The sequence below is a fragment of the Cornus florida genome, unplaced genomic scaffold (genome assembly GCF_030987335.1).
Source record: "Cornus florida cultivar Cherokee Brave unplaced genomic scaffold, ASM3098733v1 CherokeeBrave_3.0.0_Hap2_Chr01, whole genome shotgun sequence".
NCBI lineage: Eukaryota > Viridiplantae > Streptophyta > Magnoliopsida > Cornales > Cornaceae > Cornus > Cornus florida.
The window spans coordinates 57,561,463-57,573,995 of NW_026775571.1; the positions used below are offsets into that span (position 1 = coordinate 57,561,463).

Below are 12,533 nucleotides of genomic sequence, written 5' to 3' on the forward strand. Positions count from 1 at the left end.
CCTTCAACATAAAGGGGGAGGCCCGCCTCATCCACCGGTGAAACCAAGGGGCAATCCATAGCCATAGCAAGGTCATCTAGGCTGAATTCATAATCATAGCCATCAATGGTGGTTTTGAGTTTGTCCGGTTCCGCACATGAGTGGAACATGTTAGCGTAGAACCGATGGACCACACGCGGGTAGTAAGAATGAGCGCGCGGCTTGAAAAGAGAGGCGAGGCCACAGGCCTTCAATTCGCGGACGGACTATGCGGTCTCCGAATTGTTCTCGAAAGTATTTGCAATGTCGAATCTTGCTTTGGTTTCAATTGGCCATTCAGCCCAATTTGGGGTTGGAGGCATATTAGAAGGTCCCTCAGAAGAACGAGCACGCTTGGAAGCAACCCTAGGAGCCATTGGAGGGAAGAAAATTGGTTCAGGACTTTTATCGAACACCTGGTGTGCAGCAGAATTGGGAAGAAAGCAAAAATAAGGTTAGAAATGTGAAAACCGCAAAATTCTAACTTGCAATCAACAAAACACAACCCCAAACAACTGCAAATCCTTCACTTAATCAATCCCATCATCCATTGATTCACAAATTAAAAGAAAGGGAGAGGAAAACTTACCCCAAGTTGATGAACCAAAAGCTCTCTTGTTGGAGCTTGGGGATGGAAGATGATGCGGAGGAGGAAGATGGATGAAGGATGAGGATGGATGAAGATGGATGAGAGTGATGAGAGTGAGAGATTGAGAGGTGAATAAAGGTGTTTGAAAGGGTTGAGGGCGAGAGTGGAGAGAAGGAAGGGTTGAAGGGAAAATAAAAAAATAAAAAAAGGGGAAAATGGGCTTGAAAGCCCATTTAAAAACCTACCAGCGAAGGTGGCGGGGGCCCGCGGACGAGCGGTGGGCGCCCGCGGAGGCTGGCTTGCTATTGCCCAATTTGGCGGGCGCCCGCGGGGCCTTTCAGCAACTGCCTTGCACAGCTTAAAATTGTCTTGCAAGGCCCGATATGGGATTAACTTGGATATGAATTTTTGAATTGCGGAGGATTCTAGTTGCTTTGCAGGAATGCCAGAACGGGATTTGGCATCAATGGCCCAAGGGAGAGTCACGAAATTCGAAAGGTATTTAAATTTTTTTTTGGATTAGATGAGCCAAATGCTTAAATGACCAGGAATAATTCCGGACATGGTACGGAGACCTGAAAACGACTAAGAAAACCAAATGGGACTATGGAATGCAAGATGAGCCAATTCCGGAAAGGTGCACATTTTGGTTAAACTTAGCGAATTCCTGGAATATTTGTGGAATGAGGCACTTAGAAGAAGGAAGCTCAGAAAGTGGGAGAATTTCTTCCATGAATGCTAAATTTAATGTCGATAGCTAGACAAACCAGGCGTTGTATGGCGCACTAATCATCGTAGATTAGGTCCGTCAATAGGACTTTCTCAATTTTTCGAAAAGGGACTATGCCATCGATGTAAGGCTTAAGCCATTGGTGATTAACCTTGAAAAGAGATCCATTAGTAGGATCTTAGAGTTCGACTGCACCATGAGGAAAAACAGCGGTGATGACAAATGGACTATCCCACCGCGAACGGAGTTTACAGGGAAAGAGTCTCAATCTAGAATTGAAAAGCCAAACTTTTTGTCCAAGGGCAAAAGACTTTTTGACAATGTGTTTGTCATGAAAAGCTTTAGTTTTTGCCTTGTAGATTTTAGCGCTTTCATACGCATCATTTCGAAGTTCCTCAAGTTCATTGAGTTGCAATTTATGAGTAGAGCCGGCTTGTTTGAGATCAAAGTTGAGCCTTTTTATGGCCTAATAAGCACGGTGCTCTAGTTGAACGGGGAGATGACACGCCTTGCCAAAGACAAGTCGATATGGCGACATGCCAATGGGTGTCTTATAAGCTGTCCGGTAAGCCCAAAGCGCGTCGTTGAGTCTCAATGACCAATCTTTGCGGTTCGGTCGAACTGTTTTTTCCAAGATATGCTTAATCTCCTTATTAGATACTTCCACTTGACCACTCGTTTGAGGGTGATAAGGTGTGACAACCTTGTGAATAACAGAGTACTTAGAGAGGACGGATTTAAGAAAATGATTTCGGAAATGAGATCCACCGTCACTGATGATTGCTCGGGGCGTACCAAAATGACTAAAAATGTTAGATTGAATGAATTTGATCACAACTTTATGATCATTGGTTCTGGTAGCCTCGGCTTCAACCCATTTGGAAACATAATCCACCGCTACAAGAATGTACTCATAGCTATAAGAAGATGGAAATGGTCCCATGAAATCGATCCCCGATACATAAAAAATTTCTATGATTAAGATGGGAGTGAGGGGAATCATGTCCCTCCGGGACATGGATCCGAGCTGTTGACATCGCTCACAAGATTTACAGAAATTGTATGCATCTCGAAATAAGGATGGCCAATAAAATCCGCTTTGAAGGACTTTGTCGGCGGTCTTTTTAACACTAAAGTGTCCCCCACAAGCAAGAGTATGGCAGAATTTTAGGACACTCGTGGTTTCATTGTCGGGAATGCATCTCCGGATGATTTGATCTGGGTAATATTTGAACAATTCTGGATCTTCCCAAGAGAAATGCTTAACTTGGGAGAAGAACCGGTCTTTCTCTTGTTTGGACCAATTGGATGGAATTTTGCCTATTGTTAGATAGTTGACAATATCCGCATACCAAGGGAGACTGGAATGGGAAATCTGAAAAAGTTACTCATCCGGAAAGGAATCACGGACTGCAGCAAATTCAGAAGATTTTTCAATGAGTAAACGAGAGAGATGGTCTGCGACAACATTGTTAGTCCTTTTTTTGTCCCGGATTTCAATGTCAAACTTTTGAAGTAAGAGTATCCATTGAATTAGACGGGGTTTGGTCTCTTTTTTAGCAAGTAAATGCCTAAGAGTGGCATGATCTGAGAAGACAATGACCTTGGATCCAAGAAGATGGAACAGAATTTATCCAAGGCATACACTACAGCTAGTAATTTTTTCTCAATGGTGGTGTAATTTAACTAAGCATCGGAGAGAGTCTTGTTAGCATAATAGATGACGTATGGAAGTTTTTCCACACGTTGGCCCAAAACCGCACCTAATGCATAATCGGATGCATCACACATGATCTCAAATAGAAGAGACCAATTAGGCGGTTTCATGATTGGGGCGGATGAGAGAAGAGTGCGTAGTTTCACGAAAGCTTCCATACGAGCTTCATCAAAATTGAATGGAACGTCCTTGGCAAGAAGATTACACAAGGGCCGAGAGATTTTGCTAAAATCTTTGATGAAGCGACGATAGAAACCGGCATGTCCAAGGAAGGAGCGGATTTGACGGACCGAATTTGGAGGAGGGAGATTAAAGATTAACTCCACTTTGGCTTTATCAACCTCAATTCCCCTTTTTGAAATGACATGTCCTAAAACAATGCCTTCTTGGACCATAAAGTGACTTTTCTCCCAACTTAGAATGAGATTTGTTTCCTTGCACCTTTGAAGTACAAGAGATAGATTTTGGAGACACAAGTCAAAGGAAGATCCAAAAACGGAAAAATCGTCCATGAATACCTCTAAGAATTTTTCAACCATATCCGAAAATATGGACATCATGCATCTTTGGAACGTGGCCGGTGCATTGCATAGCCTAAAAGGCATACGTTTATAAGCAAAGGTTCTGAAGGGGCATGTGAATGTGGTCTTCTCTTGATCTTATGGATCAATTGCCACTTGGTTATAGCCGGAATAATCATAAAGGAAACAATAGAAGCTTTGGCCGGCTAACCTCTCTAGGATTTGATCAATGAATGGGAGTGAAAAATGATCTTTCCTAGTAGTAGAGTTAAGTTTTCGGTAGTCAATGCACACACGCCACCCGGTGGTGGTGCATGTGGCACAAGCTCTCCCGCAAAATTTTCAACGACGGTGAGGCCTAATTTCTTAGGAACAACTTGAGTGGGACTCACCCACTTGCTATCGGAGATGGGGTAGATGATTTCTGCATCCAATAACTTGATCACCTCTTTCATGACCACTTCCTTCATGTTGGGATTCAACCGGCGCTGCACCTTTCTAGAAGGTTTAGCGTCCTCCTCCATATGGATGCGATGCATGCAAATAAAAGGGTTGATTCCTTCCAAATCAGCCACTGCCCAGCTAATAGCTTCTTTGTGCTCTTGTAGCACCGCCAAAAGGCTAGTTTCTTGATCCTTTAAAAGGTCAGAAGCAATAATGACCTGAAGAGTTTGATTTGCACCAAGAAACACATACTTGAGGTGAGCCGGAAGTGGCTTTAGCTCAAGTTGTGGAGGAGACTTCGAGGAAGGGATCGGAGGAGTAGAAGAAAGTTGAAGAAGCGGTTCTTTTGGAATTTTCCAAGGAAGAGTATCCATGACAGCATTAATGTCAAGCAAGGAGTTTACTTCTTGGATTTATTGGTCAATATCAAAGTTTGAGAAGTCAAAATGAGACATGCAAGTTTCCAAAGGATCCTTGCTTAGAATGAATGGGAGAGATTCTTCGACCACTTCATCTACCACATCGATAAGGAAACAATCATCCTCATCGGAAGGATGTTGAGTTGCATGGAAGATGTGGAGTTTGACTTGCATATTTCCAAAGGCGATATCCATCAACCTGGTTCGGCAATTAATTGAAGCGTTAGCCGTAGCTAAAAATGGCCCACCGAGGATCATGAGAATATGCTTCTTTGGGTCATGGACCGGTTCCATGTCAAGAACCACAAAGTCTACCGGGAAGTAGAATTTGTCCACTTTGATAATGACATCCTCAAGAATGCCTCGTGGGTGCTTGACCGATCTATCGGCAAGCTGCAAGACCACAGAGGTTGGTTTTTAATCTCCCAACCCAAGCTGTAAGTAAACTGAATATGGAATCAAATTTACACTAGCTCCTAAGTCAAGGAGGGCCTTTTCTATCTTGTTGTTGCCAATGACACACGAGATAGTTGGGGCGCCCGGATCTTTATACTTTGGAGGAGCACTATGTTGAATGATTGCACTTACATTTTCAGTTAATCTCACCTTCTTTGGCAAATGATTTTTGGAAGTGCGCTTTTGAGTGCACAAATCCTTGAGAAATTTTGTAAAATGAGGGATTTGCTTTATAGCATCCAAGAGAGGCAAGTTAATCTTTAATTACTTGAAAACTTCCCACATGTTTTGAATTTTGTAATTCTTGTTCCCAATATGTGTCGACTCTTGGAGACGTTGAGGAAACGGAGCTTTAGGCTCATAAGAAGTTTCCATATTTGGGGTGACAAGCTTGGGATTTTCATGAGTAGGATTTGGATTAGAAGAGCTGGTACTGGGATTTGGATTTTTCGAAGGAGAATTTTTCTCATCCTTGTTTCCATCAACCTTGTTGTCAACAACACGACCACTTTTAAGGGTGGTGATTGCTTGGACTTGCTCATGAATTGGCCCACTCGGAGGAGGGGTTTCGTCAATCACATGCATCCTTCCAGGATTTTCAAATGGTTGAGTGGGAAGCTTACCCTTGTCCTTTTGGAGCAATTGATTCATGAAGTTAGCTATTTGACCCACTTGATTCTCAAGCTTAGCTATGGATTGAGTATGAGAATGAACCATTTGGAGAGTGGGTTGCAAAGATATCAAGAGTTGCTTGTTGGAATCCATCATTTGCTTATTTAATGATTCCATCATTTGCTTGTTTGCAGCCACGATTTCATCAGTTGGGAACACATGGGGTTGATTGGAGACATTTGGATTGTATGGAGGACGGTAGCTTGAGGAGGCCTGAAATTGCCTATTCTGAAATTGAGAAGAGGGCTGATTTTGTTGCCCTTGATTTTGAAAATTTGAATTTTGTGGGGCTTGTTGCCTCAACGAGAAATTCAAATGATCTCTCCATCCGGGATTGTAAGTATTGGAATATAGATTATTTCCAGGCCTTGAGAACATTGCATTTGCTTGCTCTTGATTGGAATTAGGAAATTGTTCTGGTATGGGACAATCTTCTGAGAGATGGAATGGACTAGTACATAATGCACAAACCGCACTTGCTGAATTTTGAGACAAAGAGGGGGAGAGATGTGGTATCATCAATTAATAGAATTTATGAGCTATGGCATCCACTTGAGATGATTTTTCCCTCAATGTTTTTGGTTGGCAGGAAGTGGGGTTCTTTACATTGGTTGAGCTCAGAGCCCTACGAGAATTATATTGTAATGAATTTTCACTTAAATTCTCAAGTAGGGTCCAAGCCTCATCCACATTCTTAGACATGAACATCCCTCTGCATGATGAGTCAACCATGAATCTATGTGGTTCAGTTAAACCAGCATAGAAAGCTTGAACTAATTGCCATTTTGGAATCAGATGATGCAGACATTTCCTAAGAAGATCTTGTAACCTTTCCCAAGTCTCGTAAAGTTGTTCTCCATCAGTTTGAGAAAAGCTAAGAATGGAATGCCTCATTTGGTTGGTTTTACTCACTGGATAGTACTTCTTGAGGAATTCTTGTTGCAATTGAGCCCAAGAAGTGATGGAATTTGGAGCAAGGGAGTTCAACCAATATTTTGCCCTATCCTTTAAGGAAAATGGAAAAAGATGCAAATGGAGTGCATTTTCAGGGAAACCCCGCAACCTGATGGTCGAACAGATTTCAAGGAACTCATCAAGATGCTTATATGGATCTTTATTATCAAAGCCATGGAAGGATGGAAGCATTTGAATGGTACTAGATTTGATCTCATATTGAGCCGCATCGATGTTTGGCATCACTATGCATGAGGGTGAAACATAGGTGGTAGGGATGAAATGGTTTCTGAGGGTCATTGGCTCTACATTTGGAATTCCATTAACCCCCGCATTCCCCGAATTTTCTTCATTATCCGCCATTGTGTTAAATTCAGTTTCAAGTTCTCTTATATGAGTAGATTCCCTGAGGTTTCGTCTAAGAGTTCTTTCAAGTGGATTTATGTCAATGGGTGAGTCAATTGTGGGTAGGGAAAGTGATCTACCGCCAAACATCGACAGCACATAATGCAATCAACGCAACAATTCATCATCATTAACTTCACATACGATGTTCCCTTTCTCCTCAATTATCAAGACAGAAATTAAATGGCCACAATAAGGACCGATGTTTTGCAGTTGAAAATAACAAAACAATAGCCTCAACAAGGGCTTCACAACTAAATAACACTAAGTTAAACACATGCGAGATATTTATAATTTCGAAACTAGAAGGTCAAGAGACTTACCTGGAGTCCTCTAGACTTACAAATTTGCTAGCATCCCCTTGGCGAGCATCAAGTCCCTAGAATCTCACGAACAATTTAAAACACAAAGATGGTCAAAACCACACAAGAAATATTCACAAATCACAATATTGACAATCAAACCAAAGCTAACCCTAGAACCTTGGTTGCTAAATCGTTTGCAGTCCCCGGCAACGGCACCAAAAATTGATCGATGGATCGATTACAATTATAAATCAACCCTTTTTGTAATAGTACAAATCATTGTAAAATAGAGCTATTGGTCGGGTAGGTTGAACCACTGGGACCGCTAGCTTATGGCAACTTAGGTGTCTAGGATCATTTTTAGAATGATAGAGGGGTAATGAGGATTTGTTGGTTATCACTAAATAACTAAGATTAGAATGTGCATAAGACAGTAAATGGAATGAATCTAAGATAAGAGGAACTTATGTAGAGAGGGTTAGGGAAGTGAATTCACCACCAACTATGTAAACATGCTTGCTTGCTTATAACTTGGGGGACAAAATATACATATAACCATGATATGTAGAAATGCAAGACAACTACAATATCTTCAAGAAGTTCACACATTCAAGAATTAAGTATAATTCATCAAAGGTTGGTATAATCCATCTATATAAACTAGGGTATAGCATGAAATAACCTTCCTAAGCTATGAACTATCAAAGTCCTCAATTTGTGTGGTAAATGCACATGAAGTCAAAAGCTAAGGATAATCCAACAAAAGGGAGGCCCTAAGCTTGGACTATCAAACCTTCCATACAACATGCCATTAAAAACATTTCATATTCTCATCTTCATTCTCACTATGGAGATGTAAGCCCTATAATCATGAAAACATACCATCTAAGACAAGATAATACATTTAACACATCATTTATTGAATTGAAGAACATTTACAACTTGTGTAAGTCTCTAGAATATGAAAAGGTTACATATACACTTCATTCCCCAAATCAAAACAAGATTATAGCATGTTTACAAAGAGTGGCTTCATCACCTCCCTAGGATAGGAAGTTAGTTACCCATGAAGACAAAGAATGAAGAAGAAGATGAAGAATCCCTCTCCATGTTCACACCTTAAGCTCAAGAACATTCCTTTTCCCTCTCTAGAACCTTAGAATAATAATAATGAGAGATCTCCCTCATATGAGATCACTATCCCCTCTATATCCATCCAAAACCTACTCCCCACACTCTAAATCCCGAGCTCCCCATCTACATGAAGCTAGACCACACAAAAGAAAGATAAGGGGACCAAAAGCTAAAAATCAGAGGCAGTTGAACTGCCTATTACACTTCCACGGGCGCCCGCGGGGGCTTGGCTTCGCGAGTGCTGCACTAGTGTGTTTGGTGGGCGCCCGCGATGACGCGGCCAGTGCTTGTGGTGGCTCGCGGGGGCTTCTGCGGGAGCTAAGCAAGGGCCCATGAAACCTGGCAAAGAGTAGAGGGGTTTGGCGGGCTCTCCCAGTGGCGCGGCGGGTGCCCGCGGGAGCTTGCCATTGCAGCTTTGACCATATTTCTTGCAAGTTTCATCTAACCAGATCGTGGACATGCTTCCATCTCAGAAGCACAATGAACACTAAGCCATGGCTTCACAAAAACTGCAACAAGAGGTTCGGTCCAAAAGATGACTCCTCGACACGGTGCACGTGTTTCAACACAAATGAGGACAAAACCACTTCTTTGATCATTCTCGGGAAAATCACTTGAAACCAGAAAGAATTACACAAATGAATTAAAACTGTACATTATACTCCATTAATAGGCTTAACTAATGCAAGAAAGGGCGCTTAAATATGCAATATTCGGTGCTTATCAACCCTCAGCAAGTATAGAGGTGCATTGGTTAACAGTAAAGAAATAGAACTCAAAGAGCCCTTTCTCGGAGCTTGTCACTTTGAGAAGACCTCTATCAGACCATGGTTTTGGATAACTCCTTGACCATGCTAAAGGGGAGAGCTTTGTGGATAAAATACCCAAGAAGACTAGTCTTGAGGGGAGTTAACCCCTCAGCTTCAATTGAATCGGGTGGGACAATGATGCCATCATGGAGTGAGGAGTGTTGGATAAATTCCAATGGAGTTCTTGGTTGCCCTCTGGTTATATCAGCTCATATCAGGGAGGTATGGTGGTTGTGATTGATGGGACTGGTTAGTGGATCAGTAACTTGGTTAGTGTGTGGACAGGCTGTAAGGTCACATGTGATATGGTCATAAGAGCCGTTGGGGTTGGGTTTAGGTAGAGTATTAGAGGCGTGGTAGTCAGCTTTAGGTGGCGGGGGATCATTCCTATTACCTAAAGAGAGTGGATTGAGCATGGAAAGATGGTAAGGGAGACTTACCTGAAATGAGTGACTTTAATTTCAAATTCAAATTTAAAGTTGGATGTGGGGCCCCTTCGTTCGCCGGGCAGTGGTTGAGGGAGGAGGAGCACTATCTCAGTGGTTGATCATTGTCATCCGGTGAAGGAGGTTGTGCCTCAATGGTGTCTTCAACTAGAGGGTGAGAAGGATGAGTGGTAGAGCTGCACCTCTAAGCTGGTTGGGCATGGTGATTGGGATATCAACAGTGGCTACTTGTACTGAGACATTTTGGGAATGGATCAGATTTTCCTTGCAATGAGCCTCATCCTCATCCTCCGAGGGAAGATCATGGTTGGATGCAATAATTTGATCACTGAGTAAATTGATTCTGTCCTTCAATTTGGCTTGATAACAAAGACCATCTCCAATGATATCTCTAAGCCAATCCACTTCTTCAAGAAGATATTTATGCTTGTAGTTACTCCTGTACTCCAATAACTTAGAACGCAATCTGAAGATCTCATCAATCAAAGCTTGAGTGTTAGACGGATCAATATCCACCATAATATTGTTGTGATCATCCACATATTTGAAGTGGGAGAACACTGATTCCCCAAGAAAGGGAGAGAAGACAACTTTTTTTGTGGCTTTCTTCAAGGTTGGTGATGGTGGAACATTAGAGGGAGATTTGCTTGGCAGGAATGATTTTTTGAGGATGGACTTAAGAGGTGGGGGTTGTGGATGGCTGAGGTGTGAAAAGGTTGATGGGTTATGTTTAGTGGGTGATCCATGAGGGGATGATGAATTCTTTGATGGTTGGGAAGACTTAAAAAGTGACTTTTGGTTAAGAAAGTATGGGATGAATGATGGTAGGGTTGAAGGCTAGTAGGAATGCCGTGATTTGGTGGGAGGAATGGGGGTTTGAGGTGATTAGGGAGAGGATTCCGGTAGGATGGACGGCAGGCTTTGGGTGCTCTCATGCTCTCGTGATAGACTATTGAAGGTTGCTTCTCTATGTTTATACCCTTTTCAACTTTGATCACTGGTCGACCTTCTTTTGCTGTAGATCGCCACACTACCATTTCTTGAACTCTTTCCCTTTTCATTATGAGGTTTGAAACTCAGTTGCAAGAGTTTAACTGTTTTGTATAGCTTTTGTTGTCTCCGATTTGTATTTTCCTGATATGCATGTGATATATATATATATATATAAAAGTTCATATGGATTGCTTGTATTATTAAATTGGTGGTTCCAGTCCAGATAAAATAAATAAAATGTGCTAGTTTTCAATCCAATTACCAAATGACCTACCTTTTGTTTTGAAAATGCTTTGTACCTGGCCTAAATTTGCAATGTACATGCACATGCAAGAAAACTCCAATAACCAAAATTTTGAATAGAAGAAATGAAGCACCATTTTTGTCTACATTTTCTACATGACCCGACCCTATCAAGATTTATGATGAAAAATTCAAATTCTCTACCACCTTTTTTTAGAATTAACGGCTCTAATATAAACAATGTGAAAATTATTTGCATTTTGCTAGGGGTGAAAAGTTGGTCTTTTTTAAAATTTTATTTTAATATAAGGATAAAATTCACAGTTTACTTTCCTTATATATAGATGGAAGGACAAAAATGGAAAGAGTGAAACATGGATTGTTTGGAGAATGTATTTGGGAGAGTGGAAATGGAGATCGATCTTTTTTTTTTTTTTTTTTTTTTGTTGGAATTCACTCACATGCACTACTCATTTCCTTCTAGATCCGTTTGGTTATTTAATTTTGTCATAGGAAAACAGTAGGAAATATTCTTTTAACAGTCAAGGGGGAATTCAACAAACTCTATTACACTAATATGATCTAGAAATAAATATTTTATATATGCAAAAATCAAGATTATAAGATTAGATATCCCCGAATCGTCTAATTCAAAAAAAACATTCATGATAACAAAAATTCGTCACACTATCGTTTGATGGTGAAAGATCGGCAATAGATAAGATTGCTGCATTTGGTTTTGTACATGGGTGGATTGCCTCCGCAAGCTAGCAACCGGGACTGAGGTGCGGCCTACTAATCATGCCCTTGAAAGTAGAAATTATGAGTACCGAGGCATGAGGACTCTCTCAATAAACAAATCATATGGAAAATGTTACTCCGTATTAATTCAAATAACAGGACAAAAAATATGTGTATAACCTAAGTCACATAAAAAGAGAGTGAGAGTAAGAGCGAATTCGAGAACTGGAGCGTGAATGCATCAGAATAAAGTCATAAGTAGTGAGAATTTGAGTAAGAGCGAACACGAGCGTGATAGCGGGAGCACACTCGGAACGTGAAAGTTACACCAGTTGAAAATGATTATGTGACTTAATTTATAACAATACCAAACCAAAAAAAGAGAAAAAATTATATAATACTCCAAGAGTACTTACACTGATACCCCCAATTGCATATTCATAATATACAAGAAATTGATAATTTTTAACAAAAAGCATAATTTTGCATTGGACGGTAACATACCTTTGGGTATTGTATATTCTCTCATAAAGGGAGTGGGAAAAAAATATGAAAAAGAAAAAAAAAGAAGACGCTTATACTGCATCAATCAAGGAAGATACGTAGCTGAGTAATTACTGTTTTCATCATATGCATCATATTTTTTGAGCTCAAATTAGGAGACCAAGAGCACAAAGGTTTGAGCAGTTCTAGAAGTGGGCTTCACATAGACATAAACAAACTAATTTATTCTTATTTTTGAAAATGAGATGGTTGAATTATATTATCAAAAAAAACTTTTATGAAGCCAATTCATCACAATAAAAAAGAATCTACCGATCTTTAAATGTTATTGCAAAAACCCACCAAGCATGGCTACCTGGCCCACGAATAATTTAATCTTTCTCATGAATTTAAAATAATCATCTAACCCTATTTCTCCAAATAAAAGAGAACA

At 40.6% G+C, this 12,533-nt stretch overlaps 1 pseudogene; it reads right to left on the reverse strand.

The window, feature by feature from the left end:
• Positions 1-245: 245 nt before the first annotated feature.
• LOC132272813 (uncharacterized) lies at positions 246-10,138 on the reverse strand (annotated as a pseudogene).
• Positions 10,139-12,533: the final 2,395 nt, after the last annotated feature.